Below are 21,202 nucleotides of genomic sequence, written 5' to 3'. Positions count from 1 at the left end.
GAGATACTATCAAATTCTGTAAATCTAGGTAATACCTCAGTAGTGGCGCCCACCTCAATAGCAGGGTGTAGTGGCTGGGTTAAGGTATGCCGGGATATGTTTAACCTGATGTCTTCTATTTTCATCCCAAAGTAATCCAGGAAATCTTTTGCTGTAAAAGGAGAGCGAACTACAGGTGGTTGTCTATGCATAAGTGTTGCCACCGTGTCGAACAAGAACTTTGAGTTATGCTTGCTTTTGCTGATCAAATCAGAGTAGTAAGTCCGCTTTGTAGCCAATAATGCAAGCTTATAGTCTAAGATAGCATCACGCCACGCAAGGTGAAATACTTCTAATTTTTTATGACGCCATTTCCGTTCTAGACCTCTTGCTTTATGCTTGAGGTCACGCAGATAATCACTGAACCAAGGTGACTGTGATTTGGGGGAGCATGGTTTTAACACAGGTAGTGCAATTATGTCGAGTGTAGTTTTGAACACCGAGTTTAAACTATCCACAAGTCTGTCTACTGACTGGGTATTTGTCAAATGTGAAGCTAAGACATCAGGCAGTCTAGCTTCGAGTTCAGTTTTAGTTGAGGAGTTGATGCATCGCCGTAATGATATATAAGGTTGTTGTTCCACTAAACACAGCAGCGAAAATGTAAACTTAATAAGTGAGTGATCAGACACCACTGATGTAAGAGGCATGATGTCAATATTCGTGACAGCAATACCACGTGCAAGAACCAGATCCAGGGTGTTTCCACTAATGTGCGTTGAAACCAGAATGCATTGCCAAAATCCTAATGCATCCACAATTTCCATAAATGATTTGCAGAGGGGATCAGAAGGCTTATATGAATGTTAAAGTCACCAGTGATCAGAATGTTATCTACACTAGTTGACAGAGATGAACGCACCAAATTCATCTAAGAATTCAGAATATGGGCCAGAAGGCCTATATACAATGACAAAGTAACATGACTGATTTTTATTCTTCTGACCTTGGCAATGTGTAATATCCTGAGCAGAGTGGAGAATCAGATGCTCAAACAAGTTATATTTGTAACCCCCAACAGCTAATAAGCTAAACCTAGATTTATAAATAAGAGCAACACCCCCACCTTGCTTCGCATCATGAGGGACATGACTAAATGTATATGCTGGTGGGCAGGTCTCATTTAAGGGGAGGACAGCTGTAGGTTTAAGCCAGGTTTCACACAGCCCACTCATATCTAAGTGATGATCAATAAATAATTAGATCATTGATCAACAATGATTTTGAGGACAGTGATCTTATGTTAATGAAACCCAGTCTAAGGACCTCAGTGGGGTTGACAGTTGAACTGTTTGGGTTTAGGGGTGGTTCTGGAGTAGCATATATAAGATGCCTAGAAGTAGATTTAGGTTTGAGACATTCCACGCGCGTTGTAGGTAGCAGACACGAAATCTTTGCTATTGCTGGAACAACCACTAGGCCATCCTTAATTTCAACATCATCCAATATGGTAATGGGTATTAAGTTTGGAAAGCATATCCCTCTATGATTTTTTATGGACACGACTACAGAAGCAGGCCACAGTCTCAACTTGTTGAAATTCCCTCCCTGGCAAATAAACTGCACTATCACCATAGTGGATTTTCTGCACTAAATTCCCCGCTAAGCTAATGGATTCCACACCCACATTTGTCATAAGCCTTGCAGGGTCAGAGATATTCCTCCAAATTGCAAAGAAAACTTAATTAAAAAAACAAGTCAAGGCAACAGGTCGCACAGACTTTTTGAGTTTAGTTATTAAGTTTATTTAAAAACTTCACTGACGTGTCTTTATGAAGGATAAAGTCAAATTTGTTTGTGCAGCTGGTTACCTTGAGATTGCCCTATGGTGGTATCAGTGTAGGGCTTGGACGAGTGAGTGAGTGAGTGAGTCCATCCCAGCCAGCTTGTGTAGACAGTAACTCAACAACAATACATGCTATCAACTCTTACTCACCAAATTAAAAGAATATATAGAGACAAACCCTATTCCTTCTGCTGAATTTTCATTCACTAGATCGATTATAAGAGCAACTTTGTTTTGCCTTTATGTAATATCAAAATAGACATACTGCCACCTCATGGGTTGTTAGTGGAGGTACCTATTTCATGAGCATCATTTTAGTATGTTATGAACGGTTAGCAAATGCTGGATAAATTGCTGAAAATTACAAATAGTTGTGGTTGAAAACTCGGTCTGTTTCCCAAGAATTTCTTTTTTTCCCTCACTCGGTTCAATTATACTTGGAGAAAGCTGAATCAGTACTTAAGTCATCAGATCTGAGAAACACCAACAACATGCAAGGTGAGGGCCTGATAACATTAGGTTTTTCCACTGACATGGCTACAGGTACAAAACTCATATCCCAAGTGGTTGTGGCTACAGTTACATGCACAGCTGTAGTACTGAACTAGCAATACCCATTCTTTAGATGGTGAAGAAAGAATGTACTAATCGTGAGTTACTGACCTGGGAAAATGTACAGCAGTATACTGAGACAATGTATTAACTTCCAAAAGAAAGCTTTCAAAGCATTTTGAAGTAGCAGCTATAACAGACACACTAAGCCCTTATTTAAGAAGGTTAAACTTCATTTTTATTTTAAGTCCAAATAATTATGAGATGACTGACTCTGTAGTGTACGAGGTCTGTCCAAAAAGTATCGGACCTTTTTATTTTTTTTCAAAAACCATATGGATTTGAATCACGTGTGATTGCATCAGCCAAGCTTGAACCTTCGTGCGCATGCGTGAGTTTTTTCACGCCTGTTGGTTGCGTCATTCGCCTGTGAGCAGGCTTTGTGTGAGCAGTGGTCCACCCCTCTCGTCGGATTTTTATTGCGAATAAATGTCTGAACGATTTGGAGCTTTGCTGCATCAAATTTTTCCAGAAACTGTGAGAGACCTCCAGATGGTAACCATTCGGAAAATTCAAATGGCTTTGAGGGACGATTTTATTGGGATTACACAGATTAAGGAGTGCTCCAGCCAGTTTAAAGACCGCCCACAGCTGCTGAGAGCGCGCTGCGCTCCGAGCGCCAATCGACAGGCTGAAACAACCAGATCATTTCCAATGTGAAGGCTTTGTTGATCCGGGACGTCGTCTGACTTTCACATCAGTACTTTTTCGGCACATTCCACTGTTACAGGAGTTTTTTTCATGGAAAGAAAAGCGGACGGATGCGCCACTGTGCCGCTCATGGCGCGGCACAAAACCACCTCTGTGTTGGTCTCACAGGACGGCTTTGAGATGGCTTTCAGATGACTCTCGGTGGGTTTTCAGTCGTGTGACTAACCAAGAAATTGTGGATGAGCCTGGACATGCCAGAACATGTCCTGTGAGGCTTCATCACGGCGTTGCTTTGCACCATGCGGCTCCACCGCGACATGCGGAATTCCTCCGCACGTCTGTCTCAATGTGCCGAAAAAGTGCTGATGTCCACGTCTTCCGCAATTCCTGTGCTAGTCAGATGACGTCCCGGATAAAACACAGCGTCCAGTTTGGAAATGAATGGCACATTCCACTGTTACAGGAGTTTTTGTCATGGAAAGAGGAGCAGAGGAATTCCACGCACCGTGGCTGTGCCGCATGGCGCAAAGCAACGCTGTGATGAAGCCTCACAGGACATGTTGGGGCATGTCCAGCTCATGCAATTTCTCAGATAGTCACACGACTGAAAAGCCACCGGAAGCCATCTGAAAGCCGTCCTGTGAGACCAACACGGAGGTGGTTTTGTCCCGTGCCATAAGCGGCACGGTGGCGCAATCCTCCGCTTCTCTTTCCATGAAAAAATCTCCTGTAACAGTAGAATGTGCTGAAAAAGTGCTGATGTCCATGTCTTCTGCCTTTTTTGTGAAAGTCAGACGACGTCCCTGATCAACAAAGTGTTCACGTTGGAAATGATCTGGTTGTTTCAGCGGGGTTTCAGCCTGTCGATCGGCGCTCGGAGTGCGCCGCGCTCTCAGACGCTGTGGGTGGTCTTTAAACCGGCTTAATCTGTGTAATCCCCATAAAATCGTCGCTGAAAGCCATCTAAATTTTCCGAATGGTGTCCAGCTGGAGGTCTCTCTCAGTTTCTGGAAAAATTTGATGCAGCAAAGCTCCAAATCGTTCAGACATTTATTCGCAATAAAAATCCGACGAGAGGGGTGGACCACTGCTCACACAAAGCCTGCTCACAGGTGAATGATGCAACCGACAGGCGTGAAAAAACTCACGCATGCGCACGAAGGTTCAAGCTTGGCTGATGCAATCACACGTGATTCAAATCCATATGGTTTTTGCAAAAAATAAAAAGGTCCGATACTTTTTGGACAGACCTCATAATAAAAATGGATGTAACTTTAAATTGTTTTTCTGATTATATTATGAAGTTGTCAATAAAATTTATCTATCACAACACCAGGTGGCAGCAAAAGACATTTGTAGCAGTAACAGCACCACCTAGTGTATACTGAAGTATGATGGGATTCTCATAATAATTTTGTGCATTCTCATAATTCCGGGTTATCCAAGTGTAAGCAGCGTGAGAAGAGGCAAAAGAAACTTTGAAAACTTATTTATATATTTTTTTTCTTCGGAATCGGACTAAACGGACAATGGCTATGGATAAAAATACAACGTAAAAAAAAGGATATTGGACCTTGGACTTATGTAAAACAGTAACTTTCAGCGCAGTTTGGGACCGGGGCTAGCGGTTAGCCACGCTGCTACCAGGTGAGGTACCGAGTAGGGTAAACAGCTGAAGACGAAGTCACTACAAAATGGGACCAAAGAAAAGCTCGGTGGTGGAGGAGTCAGAGGAGGTTAAAAAGGTGCTTGAGTTAGTGTCACTGGACGTAGCTGACATAAAGAATAAGCAGGACAAGATACTCAAGCTAGTGGAGGAAGTCGCACGACTACGAGCCTTATTAGAGGACAAGAGGATCGAGGCTCTCGAGAAGAGAGTTGAGGACTTGGAGCAGTACTCAAGGATTAATGATGTGGTTGTGACTGGTTTAAAGATTAAACCCCGCTCATATGCCCACGCAGTGGCCGCGGGCAATGATCTCGAACCTGGCGAGATGGAGGAGAGCTCTGCGGAACAACAGGTCGCCGTGTTCCTGGTGTCCAGGGACATTGATTTGGACGTAAATTGTCTTGAAGCTTGTCACCCTCTCCCTACGAAGAAAGGCGCTCCTCCTGTGCTTATCATGACGTTTCTCAACAGAAAGGATAAGGTCACATTGTTGAGGCAAGGAAGAAAATTGAAAGGTACGAATGTTTATTTGAATGATCACTTGACAAAAACAAACATTGCTAAAAAAAAAGCCAGATACTTAAGGAAAACAAACAAAATTCAGAATACATGGGTCAGGAATTGTAAAGTCTTCATTAAACTGAATGGGTCTCCTGAAGTAGCTAAGGTGCTGGTTATTAAGGACATAAAAGAGCTGGAAAAAGATGAAATATGAGTCAATAATGTATGGAGAAATAAAAAAGTAAAAAAAAAAAACTAGTTCTACTTCACAAACCATTAAATCGAAACCCATAATCTCTACTTCAGGAGATGAAATAATACAACAGAGGATAATAAACCAGGAATTATTGGAATTAAAAGCAACTGAGTACACCGAGCATAAGATAATGGATTTGGAAAACGAAATAGACCCGGATAATATGCTTTTTTCGACTGATATCGTTCATTGCAACTACTATATGGAACAGGATTACAATAATACAGTTAAAACAGAAGGTAAATTATCAATTATCCACTTTAACAGCAGAAGTATGTACACAAACTTTAACAGTATCAAAGAATTTCTTCAGCAGTTTACAAAAACCCTTTAGTATAATAACAATTTCAGAAACATGGTTCAATGCGCAAAAAGGAATACAATTTGAGTTGGATGGTTATAATTTAAACTACATCAACAGAGTGAATAAAGGAGGTGGAGGTGTTGCTATATATGTGCGGAAAAATATTAAATTTAAGGTAATAGAAAGCATGACGTTAACAATAAAAGATGTGTTAGAATGTATATCAATAGAAATTTATAATGGAAACAAGAAAAACATTATTATAAGTTGTTTATATAGGGCGCCAGGCTCAACTATGGCTACATTTACAAACTGGGTGGACAGAATGTTTTCATCAATAAATAACAAAAAAAATATTTATATGTGGAGATTATAACATTGATTTAATAAACCCCAATAGGCACACATCAACTGACGAATTTATAAACACAATGTACAGCATGAGCTTATACCCAGTTATCACCAGGCCAAGCAGAATTACATTGAATAGTGCAACTCTAATAGATAACATCTTCACAAACAACATAGAAACTAAAAATATAAGTGGTTTATTGATTTGTGACATAACTGACCATCTTCCTGTGTTCACTGTGTATGACTCCCATTGTAATTTTCAGGTAAAACCCCAGTACTCTGCATTTAAATGAGTAAGAACCCAAAAAGCAATAGATCACCTCAATAATGACTTGACAAAACAGGACTGGCACACTGTGTATAGGGAGAATGATGTGGATTGTGCCTTCAATAAATTTCTAGACATTTTCAATTCATTATATGAGATAAAATGTCCAATACGCCAAGTCAACAAAAACAGTACTGTCGCCAAAAGTCCATGGTTAACAAAAGGTCTACAAAATGCTTGTAAAAAAGAAGAATACATTATACAGACAATTTGTTAGACTAAGGACAAAAGAATCTGAACATAGATATAAATTATATAAAAACAAACTAACTAATATAATCAGAGCCAGCAAGAAATTATATTATACCAATCTATTAAATAATAATAAAAATGTCACCAAGAGAATCTGGGAAATTCTTAACACTATAATCAAAAATAAGGTAAGAGGTAATTCTTATCCAAATTATTTTATTGATAAGAACAAGGACATCTATAATATGTATAACATAGTTAACAAAGAAGTTATTAAAACCATTAATATTGGACCCGACTTGGCAGCAAAAATTCCCGATGGTTGTAACAAGGAGCAGGAATCACTCATAAAAATCAATCCAAACACAATGTTTCTCTCCAGTGTTAGTGAAGCCGAAATAATAGATATTGTTAATAAATGTAAAAATAAAAAATCAACTGACTGTTATGACATAGATATGAAGCTAGTAAAAACAATAATCAAAAGCATATCAAAACCCCTGACTCATATATGTAACTTGTCATTTGAAACTGGGACATTCCCGAACAAAATGAAGATGGCAAAAGTTATTCCACTATACAAAAATGGAAATAAACATATCTTCACAAACTACAGACCGGTCTCTCTACTTCCACAATTTTCCAAAATTTTAGAAAAGCTTTTTAACAACAGGTTAGGATCCTTTATAGAAAAATATAACATAATTAACGAATGTCAATATGGGTTTAGGTCTGGTAGGTCAACTTCACTTGCAATAATTGAAGCAATAGAAGAGATTACAAACACCTTGGATAGTAAAAACTATATAGTTGGAATATTCATTGATTTAAAGAAAGCGTTTGACACACTTAATCACTCAATTCTACTCAATAAATTGGAAAGATATGGTATCAGGGGAGTGGCTTGGAACTGGATTCAAAGCTATTTAACGGAGAGACATCAGTTTGTGCAGATGGGTGCATTTAAATCTGGGTGTTTGGGCATCCCTTGTGGGGTCCCACAGGGATCCATACTGGGTCCACATTTTTTGAATCTTTATATAAATGACATATTTAATGTGTCACAATTATTAAAAGTATTATTATTTGCAGATGATACCAATATATTCTATTGCAGTGATAATTATAGCAAATTTATTAATCTGGTAAATAGTGAATTAATTAAGCTGAAAACTTGGTTGAATATTAATAAATTATCCCTAAATATAAATAAGACTAAAGTCATGTTTTTTGGAAATCATAATGTCAATTCTAATTTACCAATAAATATAGACTGTGTCGAAATAGATAACCATCGATAGTAAATTAAGCTGGAAGTCTCATATCAGCCACATACATAAAGAATGTCTCTATTATGTACAAAGCAAAATATTTTCTGGATCATAATGCATTATATTTATTGTATTGTTCTTTAATCTCTCCTTACTTAACATATTGTATAGAAATCTGGGGTAACAATTACAAAAGTTTGCTACATCCCCTCTGTATAATCCAAAAGCGGGCAATAAAAATCATCTATAAGGTAGGATATCTTGATCACACAAATAGTCTATTTTTGCAATCCAAATTGTTGAAAATGCCAGATCTGGTTAATGTTTACACTGCACAATTATTATATCAAGCCAGTAAAAACTCATTACCCAGTAATATTCTGAGTCTCTTCACCCAGAGAGAAGGAAGCTATAACTTGAGGGGATGTGGTAACTTTAAAGTCAAGGCAGTGAGAACTACCAGGAAAAGTTTCTGTGTGTCCGTGTGTGGCATTAAGCTGTGGGATAGTTTGGCACCTCAGCTCAAGCGATGTCCTAACATCCATCAATTCAAAAAAAGATACAAAGAAATGGTTCTGTTGAAATACATGAATGAGGAGAGAGGTGCGTGATCGTCACGTCTTTTTAATTTATTTCTAGTTAATTTACCTTTGCTTTTTTGCCTTGTCAGCAATAGAAGGGGTCTCACTAGGACACACAAACTTTCATAAAATACCTGGAATTATCCTGTACATCAATTTAATTATATATATCATAGCCATAATTGTAAACTATATTATATATAAAAAAAAAACAATAATAATAATAATGATAATAAAATCTTACTATATGTTTGTTAATATAATAGATGTTAACTTAGGGACCTCATAGTACCATATCACCCCAATAGAGCGCTTCGCTCTCAGACTGCAGGCTTACTTGTAGTTCCTAGGGTTTGTAAGAGTAGAATGGGAGGCAGAGCCTTCAGCTTTCAAACTCCTCTCCTCTGGAACCAGCTCCCAATTCGGATCAGGGAGACAGACACCCTCTCTACTTTTAAGATTAGGCTTAAAACTTTCCTTTTTGCTAAAGCTTATAGTTAGGGCTGGATCAGGTGACCCTGAACCATCCCTTAGTTATGCTGCTATAGACTTAGACTGCTGGGGGGTTCCCATGATGCACTGAGTGTTTCTTTCTCTTTTTGCTCTGTATGCACCACTCTGCATTTAAACATTAGTGATTGATCTCTGCTCCCCTCCACAGCATGTCTTTTTCCTGGTTCTCTCCCCTCAGCCCCAACCAGTCCCAGCAGAAGACTGCCCCTCCCTGAGCCTGGTTCTGCTGGAAGTTTCTTCCTGTTAAAAGGGAGTTTTTCCTTCCCACTGTCGCCAAGTGCTTGCTCACAGGGGGTCGTTTTGACCGTGGGGGTTTTTCCGTAATTATTGTATGGCCTTGCCTTACAATATAAAGCGCCTTGGGGCAACTGTTTGTTGTGATTTGGCGCTATATAAATAAAGTTGATTTGATTTGATTAACATATTTGCATAATACCTGTTATTGCCGGTGTCGTAACCATGGTCAAAAGTATTATTTTTATACATCATGATCCTGTAGTTGAAATGCTAGTCAAATACAAGTATGGTGATGATGGTAATAACTTAGAGAGAGGGGGAAACATGTATATGTATGTATGTATATATGTATGCGTATATATATGTGTATGTATATGTGGGTGTGTATGTATGTATATTTATGTTTACATTTATATAAATATGTACATATGTAAGTTTATTGATACATAAAAAGACTTTTCCTTTTCTTTCCTCCTTGTTTCCCCCTCTTACATCACTTACATCATTATCACCAGATCAGGGTCAGCAAGTGGGGGTCTGTTGCTCAAGGTCTCCCCCTTCTGCCAGCAGACTCCAAAACCGTGTCTTTTAATGCAGAACCTAGGACATTCAGCAAAGGGTGGACCTGTGTCAGGGGGCGACCCCTCTCTGGCAGCAGGTTTACAAAATACTTTGCATTTTTTAATGCACCACACACATGACAAATGGGGAAGGAGGGGAAGGGAAAAAAAAAAGAAAAGAATAATAATAATAATGATAATGATAAATTAATAAAAAAAAGATAAGGTAATTAAATTAATAAAATAAAATGAATGTAGCATAACTGTATATATGTATGTTCGCATGTATGATGTATATATATATATATATATATATATATATATGTATTATGTGTATACATGTGTGTATAGGTGATGTATGTGTGTATTTTGTGTATGTATGTTCGCATGTATGATGTATATATATATATATATATATATATATATATATATATATATATATATATATATATATATATATATATATATATATATATATATATATATATTGAGACAGAATTACCATCGACACACACAAGAATAGTCCTTTTAAATAGTCATTTTCTGAGTAAATGAGGGGAATTTATTGACATATGAAAATGGCTTAAGGAATGACACCAGCAATATCAATAGCAATTAAAAAATGGTAATAATAATAATAGAAATAAAAAAAAGGTTTTTTTGATTGACAATAATTATTGTCATTATTACTGTCTATTATGGTGGGAATTGTTTTTATTATTATTATTATTATTATTATTATTATAGATACTCATCACTAATATATGATATCAATTACATAGTAATAAAAAAGGAATATTGGTCACACTCGGTAGTCGTAATAACGTATGGGTATTTGGGGGTGGGATTAAATAAGTTCGTCTTCATCCCACCCCTTTTCGGGTTAAGTGCGCGGGTATGTATGCGTGTATGTTTGTATCTCCTGTTCTTTTCAACCCAATGTGGGTAAATGTAGATGTCAAAGAAATGCTTATTTTGTAAAACTCAAAATAAATGATCAATCAGTCAATATGTATGTATATGTATGTGTATATGTGTGTGTATATATGTATATGTATATATGTAGTATGTATGTGTATATATGTATACATGTGTGTGTGTATATATATGTGTAGGGGTATGTATATGTATGTGTAGGTATAAATGTATGTATGTGTATATATATGTATTGTATATGTATTTATTTATGTGTTAGTGGGTATGTATATATGTATATATGTGAGTGTGTATATGTGTGTGTATAAGTGTATATATGTATATAATGTGTGTGTATGTATGTACGTATACAGGTATATATGCACGACCCAAGCAGAGGGTCACCCCCTAGAGCCTGGTCTGCTTGAGGTTTCTTCCTAAGAGGGAGTTTTTCCTCACCACAGTTGCCTAGTGCTTGCTCTGGGGGTCGGCAGGGTTAATATGGAGTGACTTGGGCCAAGTTTGTTGTGATTTGGCGCTTTATACATAACATACTTATACATGAATTGAAATGTAATTGAATATTGAAGTGTATGTCTGTGTTGATATGTAGTGTGTTGTGAATTTGTGTATATGTTGTTATGATTGTTATAATTGTTGGACTCATTCTAACAGGGGTGGGCGTTGATAAGCTTTGCTTCTGCCCACACCCTTTCGGACTCACAGGCTTGTTTATATAACATTCATATTATTGGTATGTTTCTGTTCTTTCAGATTTGTGTGTGTGCTGAATAAATCCATTCATTCATTCATTCATTCATAATAAATTATGAGAATGCACGAAATTCAAGGCAAGACTGGAAAGAAAGTGTAATAAAAACATGCTGACATTTGTTTGCAATAATTAAGAAGCAATGCTTTCACAAAACTATACTGTTTTTTGGTTTTTTGAGGTTTTTTTTTTTTTTTTGAACGCTGCCCGAGCGCTATTTTCGGCGTCAAAACGGGGACCGTACTGCCCAAACCATAATAGCTGGCACAAATTTGATGGCAGATTTGGAATCTGTGGATGTTTTTTCCCTAGAAAACATCTTCAGATCATTTTCATTGACCTATGATGATGAAATAAGGACCAAAAAAGCAGTGCTCAGTGGCAATGCATTGAATGTCATACATGGAAGCTGGACGGAATCATACTCGCTAGGCGAAAATGCCATCCGGCAGAAATTGGCAGTATATCACAGATCGGCAGTTCTAATTAACTGCAAAATGTGGGCAATTAAGGGGATTTGTGAAAGAGACGTGATGTGCATCCGTAACTACAGAGGATATGGGAAGATCAAGATCGTAGAGATGTGTGAAGTGAGCAGATCCAGAGAACATTGTGGACAAAAAAATGGGACCTCCATGCTTAGTATATAGATGTGTGGCACTCCCACATGGGTCCTGCTATGGCAACAGCAGAATCCATTAGTATTAACAATGTATTACTTACAGTGGGGCAAAAAAGTATTTAGTCAGTCCCTGATTGTGCAAGTTCTCCTACTTAGAAAGGTGAGAGCGGTCTGTAATTTTCAACATAGGTACACTTAAACTGGGAGAGACAAAATAAAATAAATAAAAAAATCCAGGAAATCACATTGTAGGATTTTTAAAAAATTTATTTGTAAATTATGGTGGAAAATAAGTATTTGGTCAGTAGCAAAAGTTCAACTCAGTACTTTGTAACATAATCTTTGTTGGCAATGACAGAGGTCACACATTTCCTGTAAGTCTTCACCAGGTTTGCACACACTGGTATTTTGGCCCATTCCTCCATGCAGATCCCCTCTAGAGCAGTGATGTTTTGGGGCTGTTGCTGGGCAACATGGACTTTCAACTCCCTCAACAAATTTTCTATGGAGTTGAGGTCTGGAGACTGGCTTGGCCACTCCAGGACCTTGAAATGCTTCTTACGGAGCCACTCCTTCGTTGCCTGAGCGGTCTGTTTGGGATCATTGTCATGCTGGAAGACCCAGCCACGTTGCATCGTCAATGCTCTCACTGAAGGAAGGAGGTTTAGGCTTAAAATCTCACAATACATGGCCCACCCCATTCATTCTTCCCTTAATACAGATCAGTCATCCTGTCCCCTTAGCAGAAAAACAGCCCCAAAGCATGATGTTTCCACCCCCATGCTTCACAGTAGATATGGTGTTCTTGGAATGCAACTCATCATTCTTCTTCCTCCAAACACGACGAGTTGAGTTTTTACCAAAATGTTCTATTTTGGTTTCATCTGACCACATGATATTCTCCCAATCCTCTTCCGGATCATCCATATGCTCTCTGGCAAACTTCAGATGGGCCTTGACATGTACTGGGTTAAGCAGGGGCACACGCCTGGCACTGCAGGATTTGAGTCCCTCTTTGAGTAGTGTGTAGCCTATGTTACTTTGGTCCCAGCTCTCTGTGGGTCATTCATCAGGTCCCTCCGTGTAGTTCTGGGATTTTTGTTCACCGTTCTCATGTGTTGTGGGCTGCCTGTTCTGTTCCTGCTGCTGCTCCTCTCTCCTCCCTCCTCTCTTCCTCTCCTGCACAGGTGGCGTGCCGCAGGCTGATCGACACACCTGACACTCATCTCATCACTCCATCCAACGGACTGGAGTCTACACCTGCCCTGGGTAGAGTATGCCCACAACTCTCAAGTTGCTTCCGCCACAGGACTCTCTCCTTTCGAGGCTTCTCTTGGCTACCAACCTCCGTTATTCCCGTTGCAAGAAGAGGACATCTCAGTACCATCTGTGCAGCTCCACCTCAGGAAGTGCCGTCAGGTGTGGAAGGCCGCCCACTCTGCCCTGCTATGGACTAGAGCCCGGATGCAGGGCCATGCAGACCGGCATCGGACTCCCACTCCCGACTATCGTTCCGGGCAGGAGGTGTGGCTCTCATCCAAGGGCATTCCACTTCAGACTAACTCGTCCAAGCTGGCACCTCGGTACATCAGACCTTTTGTTGTAGACTGGGTGGTTAATCCGGCGGCCGTCTGGCTCCATCTGCCCCGCTCTCTGCGGATCCACCCGGTGCTTCACGTCTCTCCTCTGAAACCAGTGCATTCAAGTCCTCTGTGCCCACCGGCGCCTTCGCCACCCCCTGCCCGGATGGTGGATCCGGCCTGGACTGTCTGTAAGATCTTGGGCGGACGCCGTCGGGGGCGGGGGTTCCAGTACCTGGTAGATTGGGAGGGCTACGGCCCTGAAGAACACTCCTGGGTCAAGCTGGGGCTGATCCTTGACCCGTCGCTCATCAGGGATTTCTACCAGGACCATCCCGATCGGCCTGGTAGGTCGCCTGGAGGCTCCCATTGAAGGGGGGGGCACTGTTGTGGGTTGCCTGTTCTGTTCCTGCTGCTGCTCCTCTCTCCTCCCTCCACTCTCCCTCTCCTGCACAAGTGGCGTGCCGCAGGCTGATCGACACACCTGACACTCATCTCATCAGCACCAGTATATGAACTCTGGCTCTTCATTCCAGCTTCACCAGAAACTCTGCAAACCTTCCATGGTAAGACTGGTCATCTTTGTACTTGCTGATATTTTTCCTCTCTCGGTGTTTCCACACACCGGCCTGAAAGAGCCGCAGCTTATCTCTGACGCAACCTGTTGCTAACAAGACTCATCTGCTGCTTGTTACTGAGCTCCGACACGCCACTTCAACCAAGCTAAGTGTTTGTTCACCTTTGCTCACACGAGCCGCTTCACACTGAACTCTGCTTGGAATATCATACAAACTGAACTGTGAACTTTTCCTGATAATAAACACTAAGAAGCAACTGAACTGATTTCTGGCCATCTGCTTATTTGGACCAGCTGCAATCAGTTATCACTGATTCAAACTGAACTGTGAACTTTTATGATAAAACATAACTTGAAGAATCTGAACTGTATCACTCCATGTAATTATCTGCATCTCTGGACCAGCTGTGAGAGTTATCACTGATTGTCTGTGTGAACCACTTCTGAAATTGACTGGCTCAGCACTCACCCATCTGTGTCTCATTCCCAGCTTCGTCGACAGCTTGTGGTGGCCACCTGGCTCCGAACCACCTCTCTAGTACCTGAGTGCCGGAACTGCGGATCCCCCGGTTCCACCGCCGTGCAGGCCCGTCTCCACCCGGCTAGACTACGCCCCTGCACATCTTTATTCCTCTGTATATAATTCCTCTGTAAATAAATCCTCTGTTTAACATCACTTTCTGCTCCCTGCTTTTGGGTTCGTCCTCCATGCTCGTCCAAACCGTAACACTCATGATCATTTTGACCCCACGGGATGACATCTTGCATGGAGCCCCAGATCGAGGGAGATCATCAGTGGTCTCTTACGTCTTTCATTTCCTTACAATTGCTCCCACAGTTGATTTATTCACACCAACCTGCTTGACTATTGTAGATTCACTCTTCCCAGTCTGGTGCACATCTACAATTTTCTTCCTGGTGTCCTTCAACGGCTCTTTGGTCTTGGCCATGGTTGAGTTTAGAGTCTGACTGTTTGAGGCTGTGGACAGGTGTCTTTTATACAGATAACGAGTTCCAACAGATGCCATTAATACAGGTAACAGGTGGAGGACAGAAGAGCTTCTTAAAGAAGTTGTTACAGGTCTGTGAGAGCCAGAAATTTCGCTTGTTTGTGGGTGAGCAAATACTTATTTTCCACCATAATTTACAAATAAATTCTTTAAAAATCCTACAATGTGATTTTCTGAATTTTTTTTTTCATGTTGTCTCTCACAGTTGAAGTGTACCTATGTTGAAAATTACAGACCTCTCATCTTCCTAAGTAAGAGAACTTGCACAATCAGGGGCTGACTAAATACTTTTTTTTAACCCCACTGTATGAATTGCAGAGCTCTTACAGTGAAAACGGGCTCCAGGGAGGTGTTTTGGCTTCAGCACTGTTTTTCAATCAATCAATCAATCAATTATTTTTTTTTTATATAGCGCCAAATCACAACAAACAGTTGCCCCAAGGCACTTTATATTGTAAGGCAAGGCCATACAATAATTATGTAAAACCCCAACGGTCAAAACGACCCCCTGTGAGCAAGCACTTGGCTACAGTGGGAAGGAAAAACTCCCTTTTAACAGGAAGAAACCTCCAGCAGAACCAGGCTCAGGGAGGGGCAGTCTTCTGCTGGGACTGGTTGGGGCTGAGGGAGAGAACCAGGAAAAAGACATGCTGTGGAGGGGAGCAGAGATCGATCACTAATGATTAAATGCAGAGTGGTGCATACAGAGCAAAAAGAGAAAGAAACAGTGCATCATGGGAACCCCCCAGCAGTCTACGTCTATAGCAGCATAACTAAGGGATGGTTCAGGGTCACCTGATCCAGCCCTAACTATAAGCTTTAGCAAAAAGGAAAGTTTTAAGCCTAATCTTAAAAGTAGAGAGGGTGTCTGTCTCCCTGATCTGAATTGGGAGCTGATTCCACAGGAGAGGAGCCTGAAAGCTGAAGGCTCTGCCTCCCATTCTACTCTTACAAACCCTAGGAACTACAAGTAAGCCTGCAGTCTGAGAGCGAAGCGCTCTATTGGGGTGATATGGTACTACGAGGTCCCTAAGATAAGATGGGACCTGATTATTCAAAACCTTATAAGTAAGAAGAAGAATTTTAAATTCTATTCTAGAATTAACAGGAAGCCAATGAAGAGAGGCCAATATGGGTGAGATATGCTCTCTCCTTCTAGTCCCCGTTAGTACTCTAGCTGCAGCATTTTGAATTAACTGAAGGCTTTTTAGGGAACTTTTAGGACAACCTGATAATAATGAATTACAATAGTCCAGCCTAGAGGAAATAAATGCATGAATTAGTTTTTCAGCATCACTCTGAGACAAGACCTTTCTGATTTTAGAGATATTGCGTAAATGCAAAAAAGCAGTCCTACATATTTGTTTAATATGCGCTTTGAATGACATATCCTGATCAAAAATGACTCCAAGATTTCTCACAGTATTACTAGAGGTCAGGGTAATGCCATCCAGAGTAAGGATCTGGTTAGACACCATGTTTCTAAGATTTGTGGGGCCAAGTACAATAACTTCAGTTTTATCTGAGTTTAAAAGTAGGAAATTAGAGGTCATCCATGTCTTTATGTCTGTAAGACAATCCTGCAGTTTAGCTAATTGGTGTGTGTCCTCTGGCTTCATGGATAGATAAAGCTGGGTATCATCTGCGTAACAATGAAAATTTAAGCAATACCGTCTAATAATACTACCTAAGGGAAGCATGTATAAAGTGAATAAAATTGGTCCTAGCACAGAACCTTGTGGAACTCCATAATTAACTTTAGTCTGTGAAGAAGATTCCCCATTTACATGAACAAATTGTAATCTATTAGACAAATATGATTCAAACCACTGCAGCGCAGTGCCTTTAATACCTATGACATGCTCTAATCTCTGTAATAAAATGTTATGGTCAACAGTATCAAAAGCAGCACTGAGGTCTAACAGAACAAGCACAGAGATGAGTCCACTGTCCGAGGCCATAAGAAGATCATTTGTAACCTTCACTAATGCTGTTTCTGTACTATGATGAATTCTAAAACCTGACTGAAACTCTTCAAATAGACCATTCCTCTGCAGATGATCAGTTAGCTGTTTTACAACTACCCTTTCAAGAATTTTTGAGAGAAAAGGAAGGTTGGAGATTGGCCTATAATTAGCTAAGATAGCTGGGTCAAGTGATGGCTTTTTAAGTAATGGTTTAATTACTGCCACCTTAAAAGCCTGTGGTACATAGCCAACTAACAAAGATAGATTGATCATATTTAAGATCGAAGCATTAAATAATGGTAGGGCTTCCTTGAGCAGCCTGGTAGGAATGGGGTCTAATAAACATGTTGATGGTTTGGATGAAGTAACTAATGAAAATAACTCAGACAGAACAATCGGAGAGAAAGAGTCTAACCAAATACCGGCATCACTGAAAGCAGCCAAAGATAACGATACGTCTTTGGGATGGTTATGAGTAATTTTTTTCTCTAATAGTTAAAATTTTGTTAGCAAAGAAAGTCATGAAGTCATTACTAGTTAAAGTTAATGGAATACTCAGCTCAATAGAGCTCTGACTCTTTGTCAGCCTGGCTACAGCGCTGAAAAGAAACCTGGGGTTGTTCTTATTTTCTTCAATTAGTGATGAGTAGAAAGATGTCCTAGCTTTATGGAGGGCTTTTTTATAGAGCAACAGACTGTTTTTCCAGGCTAAGTGAAGATCTTCTAAATTAGTGAGATGCCATTTCCTCTCCAACTTACGGGTTATCTGCTTTAAGCTACGAGTTTGTGAGTTATACCACGGAGTCAGGCACTTCTGATTTAAAGCTCTCTTTTTCAGAGGAGCTACAGCATCCAAAGTTGTCTTCAATGAGGATGTAAAACTATTGATGAGATACTCTATCTCACTTACAGAGTTTAGGTAGCTACTCTGCACTGTGTTGGTATATGGCATTAGAGAACATAAAGAAGGAATCATATCCTTTAGTGTCATTATGGATTGGATGTTGGGTAGGATTGTGGAAATCAGCAACTTAGATGCCTTTGCCAGAAAGGAAAGATTTAGTGACCTTTACTTTCCAGAAGATGTTGTGATTTTTAGAAATCAGTGGATAGATACCCTGATTGCAGCACTTGAGAAGTGAGCAAGGAAACTAAAGTGTCTGGTTTTGTGATTGTCCTGGATCAAGAATAAGTTACAGGCTTTCAATGGCTTCCTGGAATCTGCCATCTGAGGTGTATCTGCATGTGGTGAAAGTGTTCAATTTATAGAGAAATTTAGTTACATCGGCAGGGTATCTGGGTCATCAGCCACAGAAATAGGAAGACACCTGTGAAGAGCTTGTGGAATCATGTTTGGCCATGCTGATATCTTTGCAGAAGAATGAAGTTCCAAGTCCTTAGGGTCCTGGTGCTACCTGTCTTACTGTATGGTTGTGAGCCTTGGATGCTAACCAGTGACCTAATGTAACGACTGGATGTCGTTGGTACCAGGTCTGTTTTGAGTTGAACAGTTACAGAGGGAGACTCCGATGAGGAGTATTACTTGCATGGCGAGGGAACATCACCTATGACATGATCAAACACGCAGGTGGCTCTGTGTTGAGGATCCCAGCAGCTGGAAAAGGCCAAACAGACACTCACATTTCACCTGGCTGCAGCACATAGATGGTTACTTTTGACAGGTGGGGATGGATTGACTATCTACCTGGGTGGTTGTCATCTGGGACTAGGGCCTCTTCCTTGGTGTGGTGGATGTGTCGATGTGGACCACCATTGAGTGCTCCCAGACCTGACGTGACATTACTTGCAATACTATGACTACTACAAATAATCCAGTAGTGCCATGTAGTGATTATCAATGATCATATTGGTTTTCTCTTCCTGTGGTTATGACACATGAGAACAATGTCTGCAACAATTCAAAATGGCAACAATGGCAAGTTCCACAAAAAGATCAAGAATTTTCCTTTGAGATTTTTTTTTAAGAAACTCCTCGTAAAATATTGATATTGCAGTGCATTGTTAATTAACTCCTGGCACTACTGGGTTCTGTAATCATTGCTCAGAGAGTCAAAGCGCCACAAATTCATACCAATAATTCTTATATTTGTAGCCACTCCCTTTTTCCACACCTGTATGACATGGCTGCCAAAATGTAAAATTCCACATTGACTTCCAATCCCAGTTTGGATTTATGGAAATATGTTGCTTGCATGAAAACTATGAAATAATAATTTAATTTACGAAAAAGGTATGAATTACAACGATGCAAATGAAAACAGACGTGACTCCACAAATGCTGAGTACTTCTTAATCCTTTAAGTCAATTTATTTATACAGTGCCACATCACAGCATAAGTCACCCCAATGCATTCTGCATGCGTAATGTCTAACAAAAAGAGTTTAGAGGAATTTTTGATCCAAGAATGTTGAAATGTCACCAAGAAACACAACACACTGGACTTTTAGGAATATTCTTGCACACGTGCAGCTTGTACTCCTGCGTCATTTCCTCGTAGAGGAAGGCAGACGTGCCTTTGTCTTAATCCCATCACTCTTGGGGGTCATCTCCTCATCACAGAGGGGCATCCTGATCTCAGGCTGACGGGAAGCATGAAGGAAAAGGATGTGTGCATAGGTATGTGTGTGTGTGAATTCTAGTTCATAGCTCTGGGAACAGCTGCAGGCAGGACTTCCTGTTTGGGTCCGGAAACAAAATGGAGGATTAGAGGAGTGTCAGAACAATGCTGTGAAAATCAGGCACCACCCAGGTTATGGAGAAAGGTGCTGTGAGTCAAAGAGCAGAGTGCTGAGCCAAACACGTCTCATGACTGCTGCAGGAACCACAGCTTGGATCACCATTCTGCCTGTGGCACCTACAGAGAAAATAATAAAGTATATTTTTTTTAACATTAACTAAAACCTTTTTTAAGTTGTTTCCTCTTATTTCATGTCAAATGATGAAGCTAAAATAATGTTTTGCAAAATAATATAAACACAATGTCACTGGAGTTGTATTTAAAAAAGGGAATTATAATGCAACTGGAAATTGGATCCTCTCATGTTACCAGTGATAACACAGCAAGTGCATGAAGAAAACTAAAAGAAAAAAAAAATCCTGAATGGAATATAGCAGAGAAGAGACTTGTGTGAAGTATGCATACTTGTATCAGCGTTACGCAGGCAAACAATTCAGTTGCCCATCACTAATGGCTGACCAATATCACAGTGCAGCCACCATTGTGCTGTCATGTTGACCACTCTAACACACACACATACAAATTCCATTGTCAGTGCAATCATGTAATAAATATATTTATTAATTTGCTGTTATAGGGAACTTCCCCAGAAATCAAACTGAATATTGATGTATATGTACTTTACTTAGTTTCAGGCAAACAGTGCAAAAATAAAGAATGGGGATGAGTCTCTATTTGTACATGATTGGCTGAGATGTGCCAGGCATCACCAGCTGAATTCAGGCTGGGTCGAGCTGTAGAGTCCAAGCATGCTCTGACACTGAAAAAGTTTTTTCTGATATTCAACCTTGTTCTTTTCACCTCCAAACTCATTTCGTGACCCCTGAGGCCATTATACCTTCATAACTCAAAAAAGTCTTGATAATCTATATTCTCATAACCATTTAATATTTTATATAATTCGATTAGATCTCCCCAGATAAGTAGCTTGTACAGCACTTGTATACAATGTGAGTGTTAACAATTGGTGTGGTTTCAGCTCACATTTCTAATGTTACTGGTGCTCACCAACAGGGTGAGCTCTCCCTGTGTCTGAAACTTGGACATATGATGGAAGTGAAACTTAACTTATATTTCTCAGAACTTCCAAACAAATAACACAAATACTTGATAGCTAACACAAAATAAATTATTAGCACAGATATT

General features: G+C 39.9%; 1 long non-coding RNA gene across 1 annotated transcript; it reads left to right on the top strand.

The window, feature by feature from the left end:
- The first annotated feature begins 986 nt into the window (after positions 1-986).
- On the top strand, positions 987-18,800 carry LOC117509809. The gene is made up of 3 exons (XR_004560536.1): positions 987-996; positions 4,820-4,824; positions 18,678-18,800. It is a non-coding gene; the product is annotated as an uncharacterized LOC117509809 (long non-coding RNA).
- Positions 18,801-21,202: the final 2,402 nt, after the last annotated feature.

The sequence above is a fragment of the Thalassophryne amazonica genome, chromosome 5 (genome assembly GCF_902500255.1).
Source record: "Thalassophryne amazonica chromosome 5, fThaAma1.1, whole genome shotgun sequence".
NCBI lineage: Eukaryota > Metazoa > Chordata > Actinopteri > Batrachoidiformes > Batrachoididae > Thalassophryne > Thalassophryne amazonica.
Note: the sequence above shows the minus strand (reverse complement) of the source record. Positions and strands in the feature narration are given on the sequence as shown.